Source organism: Leptodactylus fuscus, chromosome 11 (assembly GCF_031893055.1).
Source record: "Leptodactylus fuscus isolate aLepFus1 chromosome 11, aLepFus1.hap2, whole genome shotgun sequence".
Taxonomy (NCBI): domain Eukaryota; kingdom Metazoa; phylum Chordata; class Amphibia; order Anura; family Leptodactylidae; genus Leptodactylus; species Leptodactylus fuscus.
This window is the reverse complement of record NC_134275.1, coordinates 16,450,710-16,464,915: the sequence shown is the minus strand read 5'-3', so window position 1 is coordinate 16,464,915 and position 14,206 is coordinate 16,450,710.

Here is a 14,206-nt window from a genome sequence, read left to right as displayed (position 1 = left end):
TGGCGCAAGACTCCCTCCTGATTAGGTTCATTCGTTCGGTGCACTGCATCGGCATCAGAGTTCACACGCTGGAATTTGGTTTCTGCAGTGTGAACGTACCCTTAGGCTCCGTTTCTATGGAGTAACACGCCGCGCATTCAGACCCGTATACACGTGTCAGAGTTTGAGCGCTCAGAACAGATCCCGTTCACTTCAATGGGTGCCGGCTTACAGGCGCTAAACACTGAAATCAATGGGAGGCTTTTTAACCCATTGATTTCAATTAGAGTTGAGCGAGTACTGTTCGGATCAGCCGATCCGAACAGCACCCATGCATTGAAATGAATGGAAGCACCTGGTGCTTCTGTTTGACAGCAGCCGGCCACTTAACCCGCCGCGTGCCGGCTGCGTGCATTGATTTCAATGCGTGCGTGTTGTTCGGATTGGCTGATCCGAACCGTACTCGCTCATCTCTACTTTCAATGTGTAGTGCTTGTAAGCTGGCACACAATGACATGTATGGGATCTGTTTTGAGCGCTCACACTGACAGGGTTGTTTTATCAATGTTTATTGTTTTAGGCTGAGTTCACATAGAGTTTTTTGGTCAGGAATTTGAGGCAGAATCCGCATCAAAATCCTCCTCCAAAAAAAACACCTCGCCATACAGTCCTCTGTAACCTGGATTTCCCGCCTCCCATTGACTTGCATTGATTTTTTTTTTTTTTTGGCGGAAAACGCTTGAAAACTCGTTCCCACGGAGTAACGCGCCGCTCATTTAGACACGTATACACGTGTCAGAGCAAGGCGCTTCAAAACAGATCTCATTGATTTCAGTGGGTGCCGGCTCACGCGCGTTACACATTGAAATCAATAGGAAGCTTTGTAACCCATTGATTTCAATGTGTAGCGCGCATAAGCAGACACCCGTTGAAATCAATGGGATCTGTTTTGAATCGCCGCACTGACACATGTATACGTGTCTAAATGAGTGGCGCGTTACTCCGTGAGAACGGAGCCTTAGGTTTGGGATCAGGAAGAACTTTAGCTTTTATCTGCATCCGCTTTGAATTAGAATAGGCTGAACTAGATGGACATAATGTTTTTGGGGTTTTTTTCTCCAGGGTGCGGAGTTTAAAATATAATAATTCATTAGTTTCAATTACACAATATCGATATTTCATTCTATAGGTAGTTGCATATTTCATAGAATTAGATGATCTTCACTGCTTCTTCCTGAATGGTCAGAGTTGGCAGTTACACATTACTATGAAGCATGACGGGTTTTTTGCCTTCCCCTGGATCAGCACTGTAGGGATTGTCGGGTTATAGGTTGGACTTGATGGACTAATGTCTTTATCCAACCTCATCTACTATGAAGCATGATGGGTTCCGGCTCATAAGACATTTGCGTTTTCCCCTTCGTACATAAGACATACTGATTTGTCACTCCTTCAGCTGACATGCTGCATCGTGTCCCCTGTCATTCGCCATCCTAATAAGATCTGACAGCTTTGGGTTGCGCAGCAGAGGAAGCATCTGTCGGTGAGTGGTAAATCATCATCTGTACCAGATATGTCGCTGCGCCCACAGGGAGTGAGAGGGGCCACATCGCTGGGTGCTGTGAGTTGTCATATTGCCATAAAATTTAACTCTCGCTGCCGCTGTCCTATCCTGTTAGCCACATTTCTATATTTTATAGTTTTTTAGTTTTATAAACCATAAAACTCGTACCCACAAAATATAAAGCGTTCAGGAAGTCATTACGCCTGTTATTGTAACTTATTGAGTCGTACGCCTTGTTCATTTCATTTATATTTTTTTGGGAAAAACTTTTTTTTTTTAATTAAGCTATGTTCACCCTTAAAAAGTGGTTAATAGTCAACCACATAGACTTTAAAGGGATCCTATTATTGGATACCCTTTTTTTTCTGACTAAAACATAGGAATAGCCTTAAAGGCTATTCTTCTCCTATCTTTAGATGTCTCCTCCGCGCCGTCGTTCCGTAGAAATCCCGGTTTTCTTCGGTATGCAAATGAGTTCTCTCACAGCACTGGGGGTGTCCCCAATGCTGCGAGAGAACTCTCCAGTGCCACCTCCATCTTCTTCAGGAACGCCTTCTCCCTGTGTCGTCTTACCGAACGTAGATGTGAACCAGGCCTTACTGCTTCAATAAGAATTAAGAGGGTAAGTACCAGCCACGTGCTGCTACTCCAATGCCTTAATGGGGGCATCACACGACCATGTTTCACCTGAGAAACACCGTCCATGTGTCAGCCAATTTTACCAACTTGAACTTCATGTTGGGAGCCGGACCCCTAGCATCGTACTTGTCTATGATGCGAGGAGTCCCTGCCTCTCAGCGACGTACTGTCCCGTACTGTAATCGATATGGGACAGTATGTCGCTGGAAAGCAGGGACTCCTCGCATCATAGATAATCAGGAGCATGATGTTCAAGCCGGTAAATCTGCCTGACACCTGGACTATTTCGCTCTTTGTTCACTACATAAAGGGATGCGTCAGATTTGAGAAATAAGGCTGTGTACTTAATGGGTTAATACTGAAACTTCACCTGTCTTGGGGGTGAGTAATAAGATCATGCACGATCTGGTGCTATCATTAGAGATGGGCGAATACTAATCGAAACTCTAGTTTCGAATAACTCGCTCCCAAAGGAATGAATGGGAGCCGGCGAACTGCAAGGGGGGGTTAAGCGCCGGCCACCGGCGTGCGGCCGCTCCCATTCATTCCTATGGAGCGAGACATTCGAAACTAGAGTTTGGAATAGTATTCGCTCATCTCTAGCTATCATGTCTTTGTCTAGGACTCTGTGTATTGCTATTTACGATACCCACCTAGGACATTTGTATTGAATCCATCTTATGTTCCGAATATTTTCGCACTTTATACTTGTGTAATATTGAACCACAAAATGTTAAACTATTACATTTAAGAGAATGAGAATTCGCCCCTCCACAAGGCGCCAAATATATTTACTATATTAGTCTACACTGAATTGTGCTGAATAATAGAAATCCAAATTTCTGTGGCAGATGCTCAAAAAATGTCTCCAGAAATATCCATTTTAGAGTTTCTTTGATAATAGACATGACTTTGCTTCCCGCTCATCCTTTCATTGACGAGCGGAACATCAGCCGCCATTTGACGTCCTTTCATATTGTAATGTCTTTTAGCTCACATCAGCTAGGCCCGAATGTGACAGTAACAGCTGTCGGAGATTTTATGTGGCTCGTGAACATCTGCTTCATAATTATATGTCACTGCCTTTAATAATAATTGTGGGTTTGACAAGTTCCGTATTCACTTCAAGCACAACTGACTTCCTGAAAAGCAGTTCCATGTAAAATCCCCTCCAAAGACAAGGGGCAGTCCCTGCATTTGGAGAAAAAATAAGGTTTAATCTCCAGGTGTGCCAAGTCCTCTTCATTGTAAGGACTGTGAATCTGTGGAATAGCCTATTCTAGGAACAAAGGCGTAGCTAGTAGAGATGAGTGAGTACTATTCGAAACGGCCGTTTCAAATAGCACGCACCCATAGGAATGAATGGAAGTGGCCGGCCGCTTAACCCCCTGCGTGCCGGCTGCGTCCATTCATTCCTATGGGTGTGTGCTATTCGAAATGGGAGTTTCGAATAGTATTCGCTCATCTCTAGTAGCTAGGGGTTGAACACAGGGTGGCATGTGTCACGTGTCCAAGTGGGCCCTCAGCTTACTTATACTGATATGACCACTATACGGTGACATGCTATGACATCATCACGCTGCCGTCCGATGCTGAGAGCAGACGTGCTGTCTAAAGCGGCTTGCAGTTTACAAGACTGTTAACTTGCAGGATGGGTTTTAACTAGAGTGATATCTGCAGACACCGATCTAGTTAAAAGTAAAGCATTAATGGAGGGCCCAGGGCAGCTGCCCCCCCCCCCCCCCCCCTGCAGGCAGTAGACGTCTTAGAATTAAGAGGCTCCAGTTATATACAAATTCAGACGCGGCAGTAATACTAAATGTGAGCCGCTGTCTGATGTTACATCTGAGTGATCTGTTATAGACTGACCAGTCCTTGGTGCATCATCCTAGTCGTTGTTCTCCTGGCATAGTGCACAGTCTAGCGGTATCATTGGACTGTTTTTCTCATTCTTTGGGATTTTCATGGACCCTGAAAGAAATAAAATAAACATCTGAAAAGACAATCTTGTGTGAATTGTGAAGAGGTGACAGGCAGGGTGCTGGAATCTCGCTATATCTCCCCCAGATTTTTAACTTATGTGTGGTCTAGTGCGGGTCTTGAGTAAACCTCAGCTCCAGATGTGAGTCCTTGGCTCATTACTGGTCCACAAAAAGGCTGCAGATCCTGCGCTCCAATGCAGATCCATGGAGTGAAAGGAGGTGTGTAGGTCTGTCCTGTAACCCTGAGTCCGGTGAGACAATATTGCACCTGTTTTGTTCGTGTGTCTGCTAGTAAGCCACATGTATAATTAGGTTTGTTTAGTTATTTGCTCAGACGAGCAGGTTTTTTTTTTTTTTTTTTCTTCTTTTTGCCTGAAGTTAAGGCTGTATTTTTTTTTTTTTTTTGTTCCTGAAGTCAAGGTTTATTTACTTTCCTTTCTTTTTTCCTAAATAAACCAGTTTGCTGCAAATTTTGTGTGTCTGTCTTTGACTGTTTGGGTCTGCACCATGGCTTCTACCGAGCTGACTTTCCTATAGAGTATATAGTCACATCTGTTAGAGAGTATACTGCAGTTTGCAAGTGAACACAAACCCCAACTATTTGCCAGTGTCTCAATTCAACCCTAAAAGAGTTAGTCTCCTGAAAAATATTCTAAAAAAACCTTCTCTTTACCTTGTGGCTGAGGTGACCCGTTGCAGAAAAACTGTGTTTTATGTTGCAGATTTTGCTGAGTGTTTATTGAGCCAAAGCCAAGGGTGGATTTAGCAGAAGGAAGAAGTAGTAGAGGCGTCCCTTAGTGTATCTGCCTCAAAATCCATTCATTTGGGCCTATTCCGGAGTGGAGGGCGTGACTGGATGCCGGTCCAGTTACACGTATTTTGGTCCGGATTCTGAGGCGTACTCCTTCTCAGGTTCTGGACCAAAAAACCCTGTGTGAACTTACCCTTATATCGCCAATTCCTTGTGAAGTCTCTCAGCTTTGGCTCAAATAATTGCAGCAAATTCTGGCAAAAAAATGGCACTTTTCCGCTATGTGCAGCCTCAGCCTAAGGGTGCATTCACACTACGGAACGCCAGCGTGTATCACAGCCGTACACACCGGCGTTACAGCAGGGCTGCTGGACACTTCCCATTCATTTCTATGGGAGCCGGCATGCGAGCGCTGCCCATAGAAATGAATGGAAAAAAGCAGTCCATTCATTTCTATGGGGAGCGCTCGCAGGCCGGCTCCCATAGAAATCAATGGGAAGTGTCCGGCAGCCCTGCTGTAACGCCGGCGTGTACGGCTGTGATACACGCTGGCGTTCCGTAGTGTGAATGCACCCTTAGGCAAATGTTTAGCACAAGACTACTGTATGACTACCATAGAAAGCTAGGAGAACATGCATGAAAAACTTCTTTTACAAGGTCTATCTAATGGCGCCCCCAAGCCAGAGGTGGTGTTAGCAGCTTCCTCATAATGCAGATATAATAGTGTTATATCTTGGTAATAAGGTTATAGTATACATTTTAATTTAATGTTAGGATGCATTCAGTCCTGGGCTGAGGTTCCTAGTGCCCAGGACCGGCTTCCGGATTTGTGGGCCCCTTTTGGAGCAACTCGTGTGCACTGCAGCAAAAAACAACTGACATTGGGTGTTATTTTTTGCTAAGGCGGACCTACAGAGAGGACTGTAAGACAATTCATTCCATACAAGTCGATAGAACCTGTTTAGAGGTCGGAAAGTAAAAAGGAATTTGATGTGAACAATTCCTCTTTATTTTCTGCCCCCGGCTCATGGGCATTAGCCATAGTGGCATTCCCCGATGATTGGGCCAAATTATAGACAGTATAATATTCCATTCTTGCCCCTATGGTGTTGCAAATATTGCCAAAATTTTGGGTTCAGTAACTCACATGACAGCTGTGATGTCACTACAAAAGTCAGTATGGAGTCACGCGGTAGAGGTGAGTAACACTGTTACTGATATTCGCTCACCTCCCCTGGGCCTTTGGACAGGTCTCTGTAGAGACCCCAGAGTATAATAATAGCAATATTTGTTGGGGTTCACTCACCAAGTACTTATGCCGTGCACCAGTGGCCTTCCTTACCAATCCCCGGTCCAAGGTACTGCTACCTCCGCACTCCCTATACCTACAGTATCTCACAAAAGTCAGTACACCCCTCACATTTTTGTAATTATTTCATTTTATATTGTAATGGGACATCATTGAAGATCTGATGCAATGTAGAGTAGTCAGTGCACAGCTTGTATAGTAAGGTAAATTTGTTGTGCCCTGAAAATCCCTCAGCACACAGCCAATAATGGCGAAACCCCCGGGAGCCAAAGTGACAACACCCCTAAGTGAAAATGAACAAATTGTGCCCATTTACCCATTTTCATACCCCTATGTAATGACTGGTTACTGTTACAAGGTCTCAAGCGCAAATGGGGAGCAGATGTCTTACATTTGGAGATATCTCTCTTACACTATCTCATGCAGGTCTCTGGAAGTTCAACATGGCACCTCATGGCAAAGAACTCTCTGAGGATCTGAAAAAAAGAATTGTTGCTGTACATAAACATGGCTCGGGCGATAAGATCCGGAAACTGAGCTGCAGCACCAATACTGGCTCCACTCTGAATAGGCCTCGTCATGGTCAGCCAAAGAAGTTGCCGGTGCTCAGCATCATATCCAGAGGTTGTCTGTAAAATAGACGTATGAGCGCTACCACCATTACTGCAGATAATAAAGGGGGGGGGGGGGGTCAGCCTGTCAGTTCTCAGACCATACAATGCCACACACTGACCCAAATTGGTCTGCATAGCTGTCATCTCAGAAGGAAACCTCTTGTAAAGATGATGCACAAGAAACGAGCAGACTAAGGACGTGGATTACTGGAACCATGCCCTGTGGTCTGAGGGGACCACGATAAACTTATGTGGTTCACATGGAGTCGGTCATGTATGGTGAGTTGGTGAGAAGTACAAAGACCAGTGTGTTCTACCTGCAGTGAAGCATGGTGGGGAGTGTCATGGTCCGGGGCTGCCGGCTGTGGGGAGCTACAGCTTATTGAGGGGAACGTGAATGCAGCAAGTAGTGTGACATACTGAAGCAGAGCAGGACCCCCTCCCTGCAGGAACGGGGCCGCAGGGCAGCACTCCAACATTATAACCAATCCAAACACCTCCAAGACGACCACTGCCTTGCTCAAGGAACTGAGGTGCTGGACTGGGCAAGCATGTCTCCTGAGCTAAACCCATCTGTGGGGCATCCCCAAACGGAAGGTGGAGGAAAGCAAGGTCTCTAACATCCATCAGCTTCGTGACGTCCTCATGGAAGAAGATTCCAGTGGCAACCTGTGACGCTCGAGTGAACTCCATGCCTAAGAGAGTTAAGGCAGCGTTGGAAAATAATGGTGGCCACACAAAATACTGACACTATTGTAGACATTAATGGCTGTGTGCTGAGGGATTGTCAGGGCACATCATATCTACCCTGGTATACAAGCTGTACACTGACTACTCTACATTGTATCTAAGTGTCAGATCTTCAGAGTTGTCCCATGAAAACATAGAATGAAATTATTACAATAATGTGCGGGGTTTACTGACTTTTGTCAGACATTGTATGTCCCTATGTAACATGTCAGTATATGGAGGGATTACAGAGAACCTTTCATGTCCTCTGGCACCCCGTGGTATTATATACTGCTAGAAAGCTGACTGGTGAATTTCCTGATGGGTGCCCGGGTGCTGGAGAAGGGCGGACCTCACTGCTCAGTGTCATTGCTGGATGGTAAGGAACACCCCACCCGCCAGTGCTCATCCATAGCATTGTACTGTCAGATGACGTTGAGCTTTAAGGCCCTTCTGACATATCAATGCCAAAACCAGAGGCACAGATAACTCCAGCACTCTGCCCTGCACTGAACTCACCGCCCTGTCAGCCTTCTAGTAGTATATAAAGCCACGAGTGCCAGAAGATGTGAAAGGTCCTCTTTAAGTTATCTTTACATGACCCTGTAAGGATGAGACAGGACACCACCGAACAGCTGGTCCGTACAGGGACTGACTCTTGGCCCCCACAGTCAGATATTTATGGCCTATCCTTAGGAGTTTACACCCCCTGGTATCCTGAATGGCGTCTACTTGGCCAACCCCTAATCCCAGCTCTGCTTATGAACAATGGTCTGTTTTCTGAGGGGAACAACTTATAGAACTTTTATTTATTGTGCCAAAAATCTCAGTAAAAGTGATAAAATGGGCTCATTCATCAATAGTGTAAGAATTATATGTCACAAAGCAAACTGTGGAGCAAATCCCACCAAATCTCACCCCATGGGGCATGCTACATAATATATTGGCCATATCTCACTGCATTGTATTTGGTGTAACCATTGCTTGTTGTTTGGTCTACCATCCATTACAATTTATTAGCAAATACTGTCAGATCATGGATAATGTACAATATAAGTCAATGGCAGATATGGCTGACCTGTAACGGTCAGTTACTGATCACATGCCAGTGCCAGCCGTGCGGCCGGTCTCATGCATAGCTATGAGCAGTGACTGGCAGGTGACAGAGACAGTTAGAGTTGACTGGCGACGTTGGAGCATTGGCTGACTGCAAAGCGATTTCATGGATTTGGAAGAAAAGAAGATTGTTTTGAGGAGGAGAAGAATGAAGACAAGAAGACCTACCTCTGTGTCATCGGCTGATGCGCAGAGAGTGATGCCGAAAGAAGATTTAATCTTCAAGAAAGCACCCAAAAAACGGAGTGCTGTCCTGGCCTCATCGGCTGATGAGCAGGACGTGAAAGATGAAGAGGACTTCATCAACAGGAGGAAGAAGAAGCGACGTATCGTCCCGACCTCACCGGATGAAGAGAAGAAGACATCCAAGAAGAGGAAGAGAACTGTCCCAGACAAATCCTCCAAGATGCCTTCTGCCATCCCGGATGAGAGAGAAGATGTAACAGCCCACCGGAAATGTGCGAAGAAGAGAAGATTCGTCAAGACCTCTTCAATTGAAGCACAGAAGTCATCTATCAAGACCGGTGAAGATGTCCAGAAGCCCCAAGACCTGCAGGAAGACCAGAGAGTCTCAGGTAGGTGCATACACATGTATACATACATACACATATATATATACACACACACACATTTATTTGTAGGGCTATTTTTGGTAGTATCAGGTAGCCACCTCTCCAGTTGTATTGCATGGAGACAACCAGAAGTAAAAACATTCTAGATTTACATTTCACATTTACACCTGGGGTGTGACTATTGAAATCCAGCTGTAAGTACATATGTATAGTGGAGGACACTAAGTGCTAGAGATGAGCGAACACTGTTCGTATCAGCCGTTCCGAACAGCACGCTCCCATAAAAATGAATGGAAGCACCGGGCACGGCGACCAGCAAAGTGTACGTGCCAGGTGCTTCCATTCATTTCTATGGGAGCGTGCTGTTCGGAACGGCTGATCCGAACAGTGTTCGCTCATCTCTACTAAGTGCACGTTCACACAACGCATCACTCACTGATGTTATTAGATGTATATTTATGCTTATCATCACTGCTTTATATGAATGGAATTTGAGATGTCTGTACATGCAACATAATAGGAATGTTAGATGTCTGTTCACATAGTGCTTTATTTCAATGATTCCATATTTTGTTTTCCTACAATTTAAAGTGGTTGTCCAGGCGTATGATACTGAGCCCCACCTCCCTCTTCTCAGGAAGTGACATCATGTCCTTTGGTCACATAGCCAGGCTGCATCTCAGTCCCATTCAAATGAATGTGGCTCAGCTATTGCAGGGTCATGTAACAAACGGTTGTCACTGCCTGAGAAGAGGAAGTGGAGCTCAATATCACACGCCTGGCCTTAATAACTTATATAGGCGGGGTAGTGTGCACCTTAAAGGGATTGTCCAGGACTAGGATACTAAGCTCCTCTTCTCAGGCAGTGACATCACGTCTGTTGGTCACATGACCATGCTACAGCTGAGCCCTATACATTTGAAATGTTCTGAGCTACAGAATGAATGTGATGTCACTTCCTGAAAAGACGCCGTGAATCTCAGTATCATCGGCCTGGATACCCCCTTTAAGGTGCAGGTTACCCCACCCATATAACCTATTAAAACAAATAAGTGTTTAAAGGGATTGTTCAGGACTAGGATACTGAGCTCCTCCTCTTCTCAGGCAGTGGTATCATGTCTGTGGTCACATGACCATGCTACTGCTGAGCCCCACTCATTTGAATGGGACTGAGCTGCAGCATGAATATGATGTGACTGAGAAGAGGAAGTGAAGCCCAATCTCACAGGCCTAGAAACCCCTTCAGGTTTCCTACAAAATTCTGGGAGACTTTAGCCCCTCCCCTGACCCAGGTCCCTGTGACACCCAGGAATGCCCAAAAACTCTGCCCCTTTGTGGCCGGCCGTGCCCCTTCTGGCCCAATCCCTGGTCAGATTGGCAACTATATTGTATACAACCCTCATGCTGACGTCATGTTCACTTACAAGTCTTGTATGAGTGTACGGCCATCAGTCATGGTATCAGTCATGTGACCTCTGGTATACAGTGAGAGCTGCCCAGGTATATGACAGGTAATACGAGGGGCAGAACATACACAAATATCACTACACCCCTCCCCATGTCTGTCAGTGTCTGCACCAAACAGCTCCACTATCTCCTCCAGGGCTCCTCTATGGATGATTTATTCCCCCTAATAGATAACTTTATTGACAAAATGACACTATCATCTAGTAACAGTTTTCCAAATTAACTTTATTTAAAATATCACTTACACACAATGCAGTGCAGTGCCAAGAGTTCACTGCAGTGAATGCCAAGAGTTACATGAGGATCTGTGTGTGTGTATATGTATGTATATGTGTGTTTGAGTACATGTATGTATATGTGTGTTTGTGTATCTGTATGTATATGTGTGTTTGTGTATATGTATTTGTATATGTGTTTGTGTATATGTGTGTTTGTGTATCTGTTTGTATATGTGTGTTTGTGTATATGTATGTATCTGTATGTGTGTGTATATGTGTACACGTGTGTTTATATGCGCATATGAGTGCATGTACTGTATATTAGGTGTATAGGTGTGAAAATGTGTGTGCGTATGTGTATACATGTCTGTGTGTATATGCAAATAGGTGTGTATGTGTGTGTATATCTGTACTTATGTATGTATATGTGTGCGTATACATGTGTATGTGTACAGGTGTGTGTATCCATTCACCCCCGGACAATCCCCCCCCCCCCCCCATTACCCACTCCCACATGTCCCAACTGTTTATGTATGAATGTGTGTTCATGAGTGTGTGCATCTATGTATACATACCTCCCAACTTTGGAAGAATAGAAAGAGGGACAAAATGTGTGGTGTGGTATGCGTGCCATGGCAAATTTAGCTCTGCCCACTTTTACGTTGACTCTGCCCATTCTCAATCATCTTTCCATGTGTCCCCACACAGTATAATCCTCCTACAGTCACCCGTACACTATATGTCCCCACATTTATAATGTTCCCTTCCAACTGCCCCCCAGTATTAGGTCCCTTTCCTGGTGCCCCAGTTTAAACTGGAGGAAACTAGAGGGGACATGAAACTGGAACAGCTGGAGGAGGACGTTAGCAGTAGGGGTAGTTGGAGGGGAACAATAAATTAATGGCAGATAAAGTAGGACATTAAACAGGGGCAACTAGAGGGGGACATTAAACTCGGGCAGCTGGAAGGGGACATTAAACTGTAGGGGTAGCTGGTGGGTGACATTAAACTGAGGACAACTAGAGGCAGACATGTCCTCATCCAACTACTCCCACGGTTTAATGTCCCCCTCCAGTGACCCCCATTGTTTAATGTCCCCCTCCAGTTGTCCCCAGTTTAATGCCCCCTTAATATTCACCCCCCATTTTATGTGCCCCCTTCATCTACCCCCAGTTTCATGTGTCCTCTCCATATCTGCCGCTAGTTTCATCTCCCCCTCCATCTCTGCCCCCAGTTGCTAAATTCAGAATGGGAATAATAATTATAACCCCTACCCATCCTCAGAATCGGCGGGGGTCTCAGCAGTCAGACCAATTAGGTATTTATCCTCTATCGTAAGGATAGAGGATACATATTTCTCATGGCTTGGCATAAGGCCCCACGTAGTATTGCAAGAAAAACCATGGCTGAAATGCTTTGCGGTTTTTCCTACAGCGCTTTTCACAGAAAGTCTGCAGAGTTTTCCTCTGCCAGCTTTTCTGTAGCTATAATTGACTTGCTACGATTTCCAAACATGCAACGGTTTTGGAAATTGCAGTATTTCCGTTGTGGGTATTTTTCTGCAATGTATGGATGGCAGTCGCTAAAATCCCATCCACTTTGCAGGGACAGTAAAATGTTGCAGTTTTTGCTGTGGCGTTTCCGTTGCAGGAGACTACAGTATTTACGCCACATGGCGCCCTAGACTGAGGCCTCATGTTGTGGAAACGCAGCTTTTTTTTGTTGCAGATTTTGCTGTGGTTTTAGGAGCCAAAGTCAGGAGTGGATTTAACAGAAGGAAAATATATAAGAACTTCCTTTATATTTTCCATTCCTTTTCAGGTCATTCTTTGGCTCAAAAAAAAATGCAGCAAAATCTGCAACAAAAAAATGCTGCATTTCCACAACGTTGGGCCTCAGTCTTAAAGGGATTCTACCATTTAAATTTTTTGTGGATAAGACGTCGGAATAGGCTTTAGAAAGGCTATTCGTCTCTTACCTTTAGATGTGATCTCCACCGAGCCGTTCCTTAGAAATACCGGTTTTTACCGGTATGCAAATTAGTTCTCTTGCAGCGATGGGGGCGGGCGTCAGCGCTGGAAATGCAATGGGGACGTCCCCACTGCTGCTGGAGAACAGGCTCCAGCGACACCTCTATCTTCGGCTGGATCCTCCCCTTCTTTCGTCGTCTTTCTTCGGCGTCACCTCCGACGCCTGCGCAGTTGGCTCTGCCAGTGAGACACTAGTAGAGCTGGCTGCACCTGCGCGCAATTGCGGCCTCGGAACTATGGCTGCTGGCCGGCATGCGCAGTCGGCTCTACTAGTGTCTCACTGGCAGAGCCAACTGCGCAGGCGTCGGAGGTGACGCCGTAGAAAGACGACGAAAGAAGGGGAGGATCCAGCCGAAGATAGAGGCGTTGCTGGAGCCTGTTCTCGAGCAGGGTCATGTAAGAAACGGTTGTCACTGCCTGAGAAGAGGAAGTGGAGCTCAATATCATACGCCTGGCCTTAATAACTTATATAGGCGGGGTAGTGTGCACCTTAAAGGGATTGTCCAGGACTAGGATACTAAGCTCCACTTCTTCTCAGGCAATGACATCACGTCTGTTGGTCACATGACCATGCTACAGCTGAGCCCTATACATTTGAAATGTTCTGAGCTACAGAATGAATGTGATGTCACTTCCTGAAAAGATGCCGTGAATCTCAGTATCATCGGCCTGGATACCCCCTTTAAGGTGCAGGTTACCCCACCCATATAACTTATTAAGACAAATAAGTGTTTAAAGGGATTGTCCAGGACTAGGATACTGAGCTCCTCCTCTTCTCAGGCAGTGGTATCATGTCTGTGGTCACATGACCATGCTACTGCTGAGCCCCACTCATTTGAATGGGACTGAGCTGCAGCATGAATATGATGTGACTGAGAAGAGGAAGTGAAGCCCAATCTTACAGGCCTAGAAACACCTTCAGGTCTCCTACAAAATTCTGGGAGACTTTAGCCCCTCCCCTGACCCAGGTCCCTGTGACACCCAGGAATGCCCAAAAACCGACTGCACATGCGCGCAATTGTGGCCTCGGAACTATGGCCGCTGGCCTGCATGCACGGTCGGCTCTACTAGTGTCTCACTGGCAGAGCCAACTGCGCAGGCGTCGGAGGTGACGCCGAAGAAAGACGACAAAAAAGGGGGAGGAGCCAGTCGAAGATAGAGGCATCGCTGGAGCCTGTTCTCGAGCAGCAGTGGGGACGCCCCCATCGCATTTCCAGTGCTGGGGCCCACCCCCAT